Below are 12,373 nucleotides of genomic sequence, written 5' to 3'. Positions count from 1 at the left end.
TTTCTCTGAGAACTAAGTCCCCTACCTCAAATGTGCGAGGCTTGACCTTGTGATTGTAGCTACGACTAATTTGTTGTTGATAAGCCTTGAGATGATTAAAAGTAGTTTGTCTTCGTTCATCCAGTAGTTCTAGCTCTTGTAAGCGAGAGACCCTATAGTCTTCATCACTGATGATGTTTTGCAAAGAGAGCCATAAAGAGGGTAGCTCGACCTCAATAGGCAAGATAGCTTCAGTGCCATAGACAAGTGAATAGGGTGTAGCTCCTGTAGGTGTGCGGACACTTGTGCGGTAGGCCCAAAGTGCAAGATTAAGTTGGATATGCCAATTACGACCAGCATCGTCGACTGTCATCTTTAGGATTTTAAGGATTGTCTTATTAGACGCCTCGTCTTGGCCATTACCTTGGGGGTAATATGGTGTGGAGAAACAATGGGAAATATGGAAGCGGTCACAGAGTTCACGAACATCCTGATTTTTGAAGGGACGCCTGTTATCAGTGATAATGGAAATAGGAATACCGTATCGGCAAATGATATAGTTGAGGATGAATGTAGCAATTTGTTTTCTTGTGACTTGTGTGAGAGGCACGGCTTCAATCCATTTTGTAAAATACTCTATGGCAGTGATAATGAATTTATGACCATTGGAAGAAGGAGGGTGAATCTTGCCTATGAGATCGAGTCCCCACTGACAAAAGGGCCAAGGAGACGCAAGTGGTTGAAGTTCTTGTGCTGGTGCATGTATGAGGTCTCCATGAATTTGACATTGCTTACATTTCTTGACAAATTGATATGAGTCTTTCTCCATATTGGGCTAGTAATATCCAGTCCGGATGAGTTTTTTGGCCAAGGTAGGACCACTAGCATGTGGACCACATATCCCTTTATGCACTTCCCGTAACGCAATCTGAGCTTCGTCGCTTTCTAAACATCTAAGAAGAGTGCCATATAGACCTCGTCGGTATAGGATATCAGCTAAAATGACATATCGAGAGGATTGGCGAATGAAAGTGCGACGTTGGTTATTTGATAGATCAGGAGGTAAAGTATTGTCACGCAAGTATGTGAAAATGGAACCATATAACTGGGATTTGGGGCCGACAACACATATCATCTCAGTAGGCATGATCTCATATGAAGGAACCAAAAGGTTATCCACCAAGAACTCATAGCGGCTCTCGTTTGGAGGTAAATCAATCAAGCAAGCAATTGTAGCCATGGCATCTGCGGCGCGATTCTGCTCTCTTGGTATCTGCTCAAAGTCTATCTTTGTGAAGTGTTGTTTCAGGTCGTCCACCATTTGTTTATAAGGCATTAATTTCTCATCTTTTGTTTGGTAATCATCAGTTGCTTGACGGATGACCAGTTGGGAGTCCCCAAAAACACGAAGTTCCTAGATCTTCCATTGAACTGCAATTCGTAAGCCTGTTGTTAATGCCTCATATTCCGCTATATTGTTAGTGCAAGGAAATGATAAGCGGTATGATTTTGGTATAGAATCCCCTTGAGGAGTTATAAAGAGGATGCCAGCTCCTGCCCCATGCTGTGTGTATGAGCCGTCGAAGTACAGTTGCCATGGCTTTGCATGTGACATTGTCAAAATGGATTCATCTGGAAATTCTAAACTTAGAGGAACATCATCTATCATGGGAGCATCTGCTAATTGATCTGCAATGGCTTGTCCTTTTATTGCTTTTCTGTCCACATACTCGATGTCGAATTCACTCAGGATCATTACCCATTTGGCCAGTCACCCAGTAAGTGTTGCCTTATTGAGAAGGTATTTCAATGGGTCTATCCTTGCAACTAACTTAGTCTTATGAGTAAGCATGTAATGTCGTAATTTCTACGAAGCAAAGACCACGGCGAGACATGCACGCTCAATTGGTGTGTAGTTTAGCTCATATCCTACTAATGTGCGACTGATATAGTATACTGCTTTTTCCTTGCCTTGAGCCATTTGTTGTGTTAAGAGTGCACCCAGTGCTATTGGAGTAGCTGATATGTATAGTAACAGTGGTTGATCTGGAACTGGTGGCATCAGAACTGGCGGATTTAGAAGATAATCTTTGAGTGTCTGGAAAGCCTGTTGACAGTTATCATCCCATTTGAATTTGATGTTTTTATGTAGCAGGTGCTGAAAAGGATTACACTTATCTGCCAGTTGTGCTATGAATCTTCGGATGGACTGGAGTCTACCTTGTAAGGACCGAAGTTGGCTGATATTTCTTGGTGGTTGCATCTCCAAGATGGCCTTAACTTTTGCTGGATCAGCTTCAATTCCTCTTTTGGATACAATGAATCCTAGGAGCTTCCCGGAGGTTACTCCAAAGACACATTTCTTGGGGTTTAATCTTACTTTGTATTTTTCCAACCGATCAAAGACGACTGAAAGTATGTCCAAATGTGTATTTTTGTCTATTGATTTGCCCAAGAGGTCGTCAACATAATCTTCCACAGTTACGTGCATGAGATCATGAAAGATAGTAGTCATGGCCCTTTGATATGTAGCACCTGCATTCTTTAGCCCGAAAGGCATGACATTCCAGCAGAAAGTTCCCCACGGACAAGTAAATGATGTTTTGTGTTGATCCTCGGTTGCGATCCTTATTTGATTATAACCAGAGAATCCATCCATCAATGATAACATTTCATGACTTGCTGTGAGATCAACAATCAAGTCAATATTTGGTAATGGGAAGTCATCCTTTGGACAAGCTTTATTGATGTCTCTGAAATCTGTGCAAATTCTGATGCTGCGATCCGGTTTACTAACAGGTACCAAGTTGGAGATCCATTCAGGATAATCAATTGGGCGTATGAATCTGACATCGAGTAATTTCTCAAGTTCTACTTTGACTAGTAATGCCACTTGTGGATGCATTTTTCTTAATTTTTGTTTTACTGGTTTTGCCCCTGGTTTGACTGTCAAATGATGCATTACCAAATCCGGATCCAATCCAGGCATATCAGCGTATGACCAGGCGAAGTTGATTTGTCATTCTTTGAAGAAACTTATGAATTTTGACCTTTCTGACTCTGTCAGTGATTGAGCTAGGAATATGTTCTGTGGAACCTCTTTTGTACCAATGTTTGTTTTGATAGTCTCTTCGACCAAGATGGATGACTTTTTGTCATATGATGCTGGGAGAATGTCGAGCCTTCCATCTTTGGATGCCTCAGAGAGGTTTTCACCCTCAGATACGTCCTTTCTTTTTACTTTTTTGGGGTCAGACAGCGCCACTATGTGGTTTTCGCCATAAGACCCTTGATTTGTTCTTATTTTCACATTTTTTCGACTGGAAGGTCCGACACCCTCACCAAAATATGCCACGCTATTGAGTTCTATAGTGTATCCCACTTTATGGTCTCCAGGGGGAAGATCATCTCGTATGCCCAGATAGTCAATAAAAGCTTCATCGTTTTGGAATGTGTCAAACTGTGCAGGTCCTTCATGATCCCAGTCAATGAGTTGGTGGTGAACAAGGGGAAGGCCGTTAATGTCTTCGAAGTTAGCGGGGCTAAGAGTGAAGATGTAGTTATATTCGGGTATGTCAAGGTAATTATCGAGGTCATCGATGGCACTCTCCTCATCAGTCTCGATCGCAAGTGAATCCAAATTATCATCACTAGTAGTGCATTCTGGGACAGGTGTTCTCATCCTATGTGATTTCAACCTAGAACCTTGAAACAAGGACTGTGTGGAATCCTCATGGGTTGTTTCTTGACCACCTCTGAACTTGTTATAAAACTCCTCTTCTTCTGTGGGTTCATCTGGCTCTCTGAATGTCTCGGTGAGCTCGTAGTCACTGGAAGACTTGTCGGAACCCCATTCCCATTCGTTGGAATCTGTGGAATAGCGATTCTCTTGTTGAATTTTCACAGCTTTGATTTGTAAGGCTTCTTCTGTCCTTTGAGTGTGGACCTTGGAAGTCAAGAAACCAAGTCCTTTCGAGCATTCCTTCTTGAGAGTCAATTCAGGTTGTAAAGGTTCAATGATGCCTTCCTTTCGTAATCCCAAAGGGCTTTTTCCATCATACCCGAATTTTTGTAGAATTTTGAAGCCTTTGCCATATTTCTCACATGGTAGACTAATGTGATCTTGTGTTTCCTCTTCATTGTCTCTGAAAAGCATTTGGTATAAATCTTCCTCTTCTAGTTCACCCCATCTTTGAAAGGTAGTAGGGTCCCATTTGAGCATCATGATGGAGATTTGTTTGTTAGGGTGTGGTCTTCCATATTCTTTTGGGGAACTCATGACTTGTTGTAAGTACATGGTCTGATTTAAAGTATATTCCCCCATGCCTTTGTTCTGAAACTTGCCTTTAATCTCACCTTGTTTTGATGTCGAAGGTTTTAATGACTCAGGATCAATGTATGCCGAGGAAGGAACAGCCTCATGATTACTGGGAATGATGGTCTCAGTCTTTGATTTTGGGTTGTTGCAGTATATGAATGGATTAGGATCACTGTTAACTGTTACTTCCACTCCATTATGAGGAAACTTAATGCATTGGTGATATGTGGATGGGACTGCCCTCATTTCATGAATCCAAGGACGTCCTAGCAATATGTTATAAGTGAGATTTAAATCCAGGACTTGACAAACCACATCCTTTGTAACTAGCCCAACTCTGAGAGGTAAGATGACTATACCCTTAGATGAATGCTCTTCATTATCATATGCCTTGATGGTGATTTTGTTTGTAGAATTCACAGCTTTATCAGAATATCCCAATTGTGTAATAGTGCTTAATGTGCAAATGTTTAGACCTGCTCCTCCATCTATCAGGATTCTTTTTATTCAATGTTTGTGTATGAAGGCTTCGATGTGTAGTGGTGCATTATGTGGCTGACTTACGGAGGCATCATCGGCTTCGGTGAAAGTAAGGGAGTGTGGAATGGAAAGGTATCCCACCATGGCTTGAAACTGGTCCATGTTCAGATCAGTAGGAACGGCAGTATCTCTCAAGATTTTGTCAAGAATGGCTTTATGTACAGGAGATATGCGTAATAGCTCAAGGATCGAGATGAGCGCAGGTGTCTTCCCTAGTTGTTCTACAAGGTCATACTCAGGTTTGGTTGATGAAGAAGTGGTGTTTTTAGTTGGAGCACCTTGCAAAGTGATTTTACCTCGACGGGTTGTGACATTACATTCAGAGGTAGGTTCAGAAGAAGATCCAACACCTTTTAGGACAATCCTGGGTCTCTGGGTAGAATTCTCAGACGCTTTGTCCTTGATGATAATGGTAGAGACATAATTGTCCATCGAGATGTGATTGATAGTTGAATCACAATTATAAGATGCTCTAGTATAGTTGGTTTGATCCTCTGTGGCTTTAGCTTTTCCCTTGTCATGTTTTGGGAATGGTTCCTTAAACATCTCATGTTCTTGATTAGACAAATGTCCCTCAATCTCAATGTCACCTCTGTCAATGAGATCCTGTATGATGTTCTTCAGTCGATGACAATTTCCTATCTTATGACCTTTGCTCTTATGAAATTCACAATACTCATCATCATTCCACCAATTTGGTTTAACCTTTGGTTCATATGGAGGAAAATCTGGAACTGTGATTACCTTTTTTGCCACTAGCTTCTTGAAGACTGACTCAAGTGGTTCTCCCAATGGAGTGTACTTCCTTCGTGATCTGGAAGTTGTTTGAGTATTCACTTGATTGTTTGTAGGACTTGATCCTGAAAAGATGACTTTGGGTCGCACTGTGTTGGCATCAACAACACCATCATTGACCATGTTCTTGTTTTTGTTCCAAAATCTTGGCTTGTCTTTTCCTTTAAAGTCATCTTTGTTTTCCTTGAATATCTTAATGACTCCTTGTTCAATTAGGACCTTCTCTGTTGCTAAGACTTTTTCAATAACATCCTTGAAGGTGGACAAACAAGCTTTTCTTAGATCATAGCCAATGTCTTTGTTAACATTTTGTGTGAACATCTCTACCATTTATTTTTGTGGAATTTCACAAGAGCATCTACTGGCTAGATTTCTCCATCTTTGTAAGAATGATGCAAAAGACTCTCCCTCTTTTTGCTTGGTGTTGCACAAAGTAGTGATTGATATGTCTGTCTCTATATTGTAGGAGAAATGTTGAATAAATGCCTCTGCTAGATCACCCCATGACTTAATTCCAGGTGGTAGTTGGGAGAACCATTCCATAGCTTGATCACCTAGGCTTTGTGGGAATAATCTCATCAAATATGTCTCTTCTGCTGCTACCTCAATGCAAGCTGTGAAAAATTGTCTTATGTGTGCCTTAGGATCCCCTTTTCCTCTATACTTATCAAATTTAGGCATCAGAAAGTGTGTAGGAAAAGGAGGCATTGGAATGCTCTTGTCAAATGGATAAGGACATATGTCTCTCATCGTGTATGTTGGCTTCGGTGCATTTATGTCCTCCATTTTCTTTTGTAAGTCCCTGATTTGTTGCTCCAAATTGCTCTTAGGTGGAGATTGACTTCTTGGACCATATCCTATGTTTGAGGTACCCATTAGAGGAGGAGCATGTTGCATATATGGATGATATTGATCATACACATGTTCATATGGAGGAGGTCTATAGTGATGTTGCGTATATGGACCACTTGGTATAGATTCATGTTGAGGAACACCATATCTATTTTGTGCATGTATACCATACTCTATAGGCATGTCATGTTCTAATGTATTGCCCCCAAATTTGACGCGGGGTTTCCTTGTGTCCAAATTTTGAGCATGCCTTTGAATATCCCATTGCTTTGGTGGTTGATCTTTAGCATTGATATGTGATTGACCATATTTTTCTCCATAAGATTTCCATAATGGTCTGCGAAGGTGAGTATCATATGTTTGACCATGTGTATGTGGGACCTCTGGTTTTTGAAGCAAAGCTGATGGTGATTTAGGTACCATATGTGGTCCTCTATTTCCTCCACTATTAGGTCTCCTTTGATCCATGTTGGAGTGAGGTTGTTGCAAAGGTTGATTTTCCATTATTTGAGACATGTCAAAATCATGAGGTATCTTGGCTCCACTTTGTGCCATCATTTGTAAAAAGTATTGTCTATCCCTCCTTATTATTTCCTCAACCAATCGATTGAAATGGGGATTCATAATGGATTCTTCCACATCTACTGAATGTACGGAAAAGTTGTCCATATTGTCATTGTGTGTAGCATTGTTGTTTATGGTGTCGATGTCCTCAACATTTGGAATGTTTCTATAGGCATCCATGTCAGGTAATGTAGTACGATCAGAATTGAAAAAGATCTCATTGTCATACTCATAAGAACTCATGTTTGCGGACTCTTGAGCCTCTTTAGTTTCTCTCCTAGATTTTTGAAGACGAGTTTCAACCATGAACTAGGTATTGACCAAGATGTGTGAGACTAGATGAAAAATGGAAAGAGTATGGAAGACCAAGAGTTGGATGGAATGTAAATGAATCTGAGGTGTACTTGCAATGTCCAAAGTGTAAGACCAAGTATGTATGTAGTAGAGTAGGTGTGACTTCCAAAGAGAGGATAGTTTCTCTTGATGAGGTAAGTTATCCTTGACTCTAAGTAAGACCAAATGAGACCCAAAGGTAAGAAACCTTGATGAGGGACCACTTAGCAAAATGTTGTTGTATGTAGTGTGTTGACAAAGTATGATGAGGACAAGCAAGTGACCTTTTGACTCAAGTTTAGACAAGTGTGAATGTAAAGTGCAATGTGAAGCAAGGATGGATTTTGTGAGACCCAAGGACAGGTTGAATGCTAGATGAAACCCTAGAGAAATGACCTAGGAAGCTCAAGAATTCTGAAACTGACTGTGTTTGTTTGCTGGACTGTAACAGTTTTTCAATTCTGGACATAGACGCGCCTGTATACTTCACAGACGCGGTTTCCTGATGCAGACGCGGCTCTGTTTAACACAGACGCATTTCTGAATTTTTTTTGCAAAGTGTAATGTTGACTGTTGGAACACAGACGTGATTCTGCCCTTCACAGACACGGTTATACAACATAGACGCTATTATGTCCGACATAGACGCGTTTCTGTAAAATTTGTGCAATTTTTTCCAATCTGTGAAGTCATTTTGTTGTGACCAAATCTGACTGTTTGACTGTTTTTCATGACAAGAGGACACAGTGTTGATGAAGATCCAATGGTTGCAAGTGTCTAGACTCAAAATGACTCCAAGAAAAGTGTGTTGTTTGATGTAAAAATGTTTTGCATACACTTGAAGACACAAAAGACACAATGTTTTGCTGTTTGGTCTTGAATGTTTTGAATGTTTTAAAATAAGTCAAGCACAATTCTTATGGCTGGCCAGGACAATAGTTGTTGATCCCACATGGGGTTTTACCCCCAAGGCTACGCTATTCAGAGCGGATACTTAGATGCTTGACCTCACTGGCTCCACCCTCGGCACTCACTTCTCGGGTTAGCCAAGCATCAGTCCCCATGAAAACTCCCCATGGCGAACTTTGTATCTCTACTAAGAACCGTATGTGTGTGGGCCGCTACCAGAGGTCCGACCTCCTGCCCCAACAACTAGAAGGATTTGGGCCTCTAAAACAAAATGGTGCTAGTAAGGGCATCCGCTCGTGTGGCCATACATGCGGCACTTTTAGCTCTGTAAATACAGAAGGCTCCTAGCCGGTAGGGGTTATGCCCTACAACTGATCAAATAAATTTGATCAAACGGGTTTATGGAGAGACATAGTGTCGATATGAACTAATCAGCACATGTTATTCATAGTTTTCACCATGAATACATTTGTTTATACTGGCTCGGATGAGGTGGGTTTTCCTCACTACCACTTGGGTCGTTCTCTTCTCACTAGTAGTCCTAATGACCACACGGGAAGACAGGCCCTCTAAAGATTAAACAAAAAGAGCCTATTGCTCAAGACACAAAAGACAATGATTCAATTTTAGTGCACCAATGGAAGTGTTTGCTAGTCTATGAAAACAAGGCACACAATAAAAATCCAAAAACCCTTGCCAAGGACCTGCAACAAAGAGTTGTTAGTAGTTTGGATTGTTTCAAATAATCACCCCTTCCTGCAAGCACATAAGTTAGGTAAATTTTAAACCCAAAAGACTTTGTGAAAATAGGGGCCTTCGACCAAATGATTTTGTTTTCAAGACAAGCTGTACCAATTTCGTTAGCTAGATCTGAAAATGTTAGCTCAAAATAAACCAGATCTGAAACCCTAAATGCAAAATCCGAAAAATTGAATCAATGAAAACCCAAAATTTTGAAACTGATGGACACAGACGCAGTTACCCTCAACACAGACGCGACTGGGTAACACAGACGCGATTCTATGAGACACAGACGCGGCTACAAAGCACAGACGCGGCTTCCAAACACAGACGCGGCCAAAACCATCGCAGACGCGACTTTACAACACAGACGCGTTTTCTTGGAACCTGCAAAATAAAATATTGCCAAAACACAGACGTGGATCCAGATGTCACAGACGCGCCAGAAAATCAAAAACACGATCCGAAAATACACAGACGCGGAAATATCAAAATGCTGCCGAAAACGTCGGATCTGCAACTTCAAAATACAAAATCTACAACAAAGAAATTAAATGCAAAAGGGACAAGAGTCCCACCGGGCGTGCCAAAATGTATATGGTGAAAATGGATAACAATAATAACGATATTGAAAGGCTAAATGAATCCAACCACAAAACCCTAGCCTAACAATCAACAAAGATCCACCATAACATATGAAGATTACCTAAGACAATGCAAATCAAATGAAATCACAAAGATTATACCATCACATGTCCAATAGGGTTTGGATCTCCATTCTTCCTATCTCCATTGATCTTGCTTGATATATTTGCTCTCAGATTTTATGTGCACAAGAGCTCAACAAAGAACGGAATGTGGTTGCAAGTAGGATCGTAGTATAGACAATTGCATAAAAGATCATTAGGATGCATAGAACCTTTAGGGTTTGATAATGAAGGAAGCATCTCCTTATATAGAAGACACTATATGAAATGGAGGGATAAGATTGAGAGGTGTAAAAGGAGGTCGGCTAAGATTAGAGGGTAGGTAAAAGAAATAATAAAATAATGAAAGGGGTAAGTAATGTAAGAATTAAGAGATGAATGACATGTGTCATAGGTAGAAAAGGTTAATGAATTAATTAAATAAATAAAGATTTATTTAATTAATAGAAGAAGTGGGATTAATTAAATAAATAAAATATTTATTTAATTTAGGAAAAGGAAAATTTAAATAAATAAATGTATTTATTTAAATGAGAAATAAGGCTAGAAGAGGATAAATGAATTAATTAAATAAATAAGGATTTATTTAATTAATAGAAGAATTAGGCTAAAGTAATTAAATAAATAAAATATTTATTTAATTAGACATGACAATTTTAGGTGTGTACAGGTACCAATTCCCACTGTGGTTTTTCCCTATTTGGGTTTCCACATGAAAAACATGGTGTTCATGTGTGGTATGATAATCTGATGTTGTTCATGTTTTATTTATGTTAACCGATAAAGATAGTTTATGTTTGTTTATCAGAGATCTGAATGTGATTACCAGTATTGATGATTATATGATTGATGAAGCATTTTGATCAATTAATAAGTTGGTAACTGTGTGTGTTGATCTGATATTGAATTGGTGGTTGATCTGATTAATAAGTTTGCATAAGAGGAAATGATTATCTAGATCTGATAAGGAAATCTATTATGAAGATTTGGTTTTAGTTTTGAATGTTTTTAGATGTGAGATAAGTTTGTTTTGGTGTTGAAAGTTTATGTTTTTGTTCATACTGAATCACCCCCCTCTCAATATTAACGGGATCGTCTAGGTTTATCAATAACCATCAGAGTACCAACCGGTTTAGAATTTTCCAACCCAAATTTCTTCAACAACTCTCTAGCATACTTAGTTTGACAGATGAAAATACCTTTATCAGTTTGAGTAATCTGAAAACCTAAGAAGAGTTTCATCTCCCCAATCATAGACATCTGGAATTCATTCTTCATATTGTTAGAGAATTCCATACACAACTTATCTTCACCTCCAAAAATGATATCATCAACAAAGACTTCAATAATCAATATGGCATGATCAGTGATCTTATAATATAAATTACTATTAGCATTACCTTTAGTGAAATCAAGCTTCAAAAGATATTTATCTAGTCTTGCATACCAAGCTTTAGGGGCTTGTTTCAATCCATATAAAGATTTCTTTAACCTAAAAACCATGTTTTTGTCATCTAAAAGTGAAAATACATCAGGTTGCTCAATATAAACTTCCTCTTCAAGATCTCCATTCATAAATACACACTTAACATCCATCTCATAAACCTTGTAGTTCTTATGTGTAGCATAATCAATAAATAGTCTCACAACTTCAATCCTAACTATCAGTGCAAAGGTTTCACCATAATCAATTCCTTCCTTCTGAGAATATCCTTTACAAACCAATCTAGCTTTATTCCTCACAACTTGTCCATCTTCATTCAATTTATTCCTAAAAATCCATTTAATTCCAATAACATTCTTATTTTTAGGGCGAGGAACTAAATTCCATGTGTTATTCTTTTCTATCTGATCTAATTCTTCTTCCGTAGCTTTCATCCAACGTTCATATTTACAAGATTCAATTACTGATGTCGGTTCAACGTGAGAAATTAAACATACCTCATCAGCTACCAACCTTTTTCTTGTCATCACTCCTTTGTTTTTGTCTCCAATGATCTGATCTTCTGAATGATTCAACCTTACATACCTAGGAGTCTTCTGATTTTTTGTTCCTCTGACCTGATCTTCAGTTGCTGTTGAAATTTTTGATTCTGTTGGAGTAACTGGTTCAACATTTTGTTCTAGTGTAGGTTCTACTAGTTCAGTTATGATCATTTCCACTGTCGATTCTCTCTCATAAGTTTCAAATTGACTTTTGTTCTACTCATCCACCTTGACATTTGTGCTCTCCACAATTCTCTACAATCTTTTGTTATAACATCTATGTGCTTTACTTTCATTAGAATAACCAAGAAATATTCCTTCACCACATCTAGGATCAAACTTTCTAATGGAATCATCTCTTTTGATATAGCATTTACTACCAAAGATTCTAAAATACTTAATTGACAGTGTATGACCAAACCATAACTCATAAGGTGTCTTACAGGTGTCTCCATTGATATGAACTATGTTGAATGTGTATACCATCGTGCTTACAGCTTCTCTCCAGTAGACATAAGGAAGATTAGCTTCCATCATCATAGTTATAGCTACATCCAAGATAGTTTTGTTCTTCCTTTCCACAACTCCATTCTATTGAGGTTTTTGTGGTGCAGACAACTGTCTCCTTATCCCATTCTTCTCACAATAG

The sequence above is a fragment of the Cryptomeria japonica genome, chromosome 2 (assembly GCF_030272615.1).
Source record: "Cryptomeria japonica chromosome 2, Sugi_1.0, whole genome shotgun sequence".
Classification (NCBI taxonomy): Eukaryota; Viridiplantae; Streptophyta; class Pinopsida; order Cupressales; family Cupressaceae; genus Cryptomeria; species Cryptomeria japonica.
Note: the sequence above shows the minus strand (reverse complement) of the source record.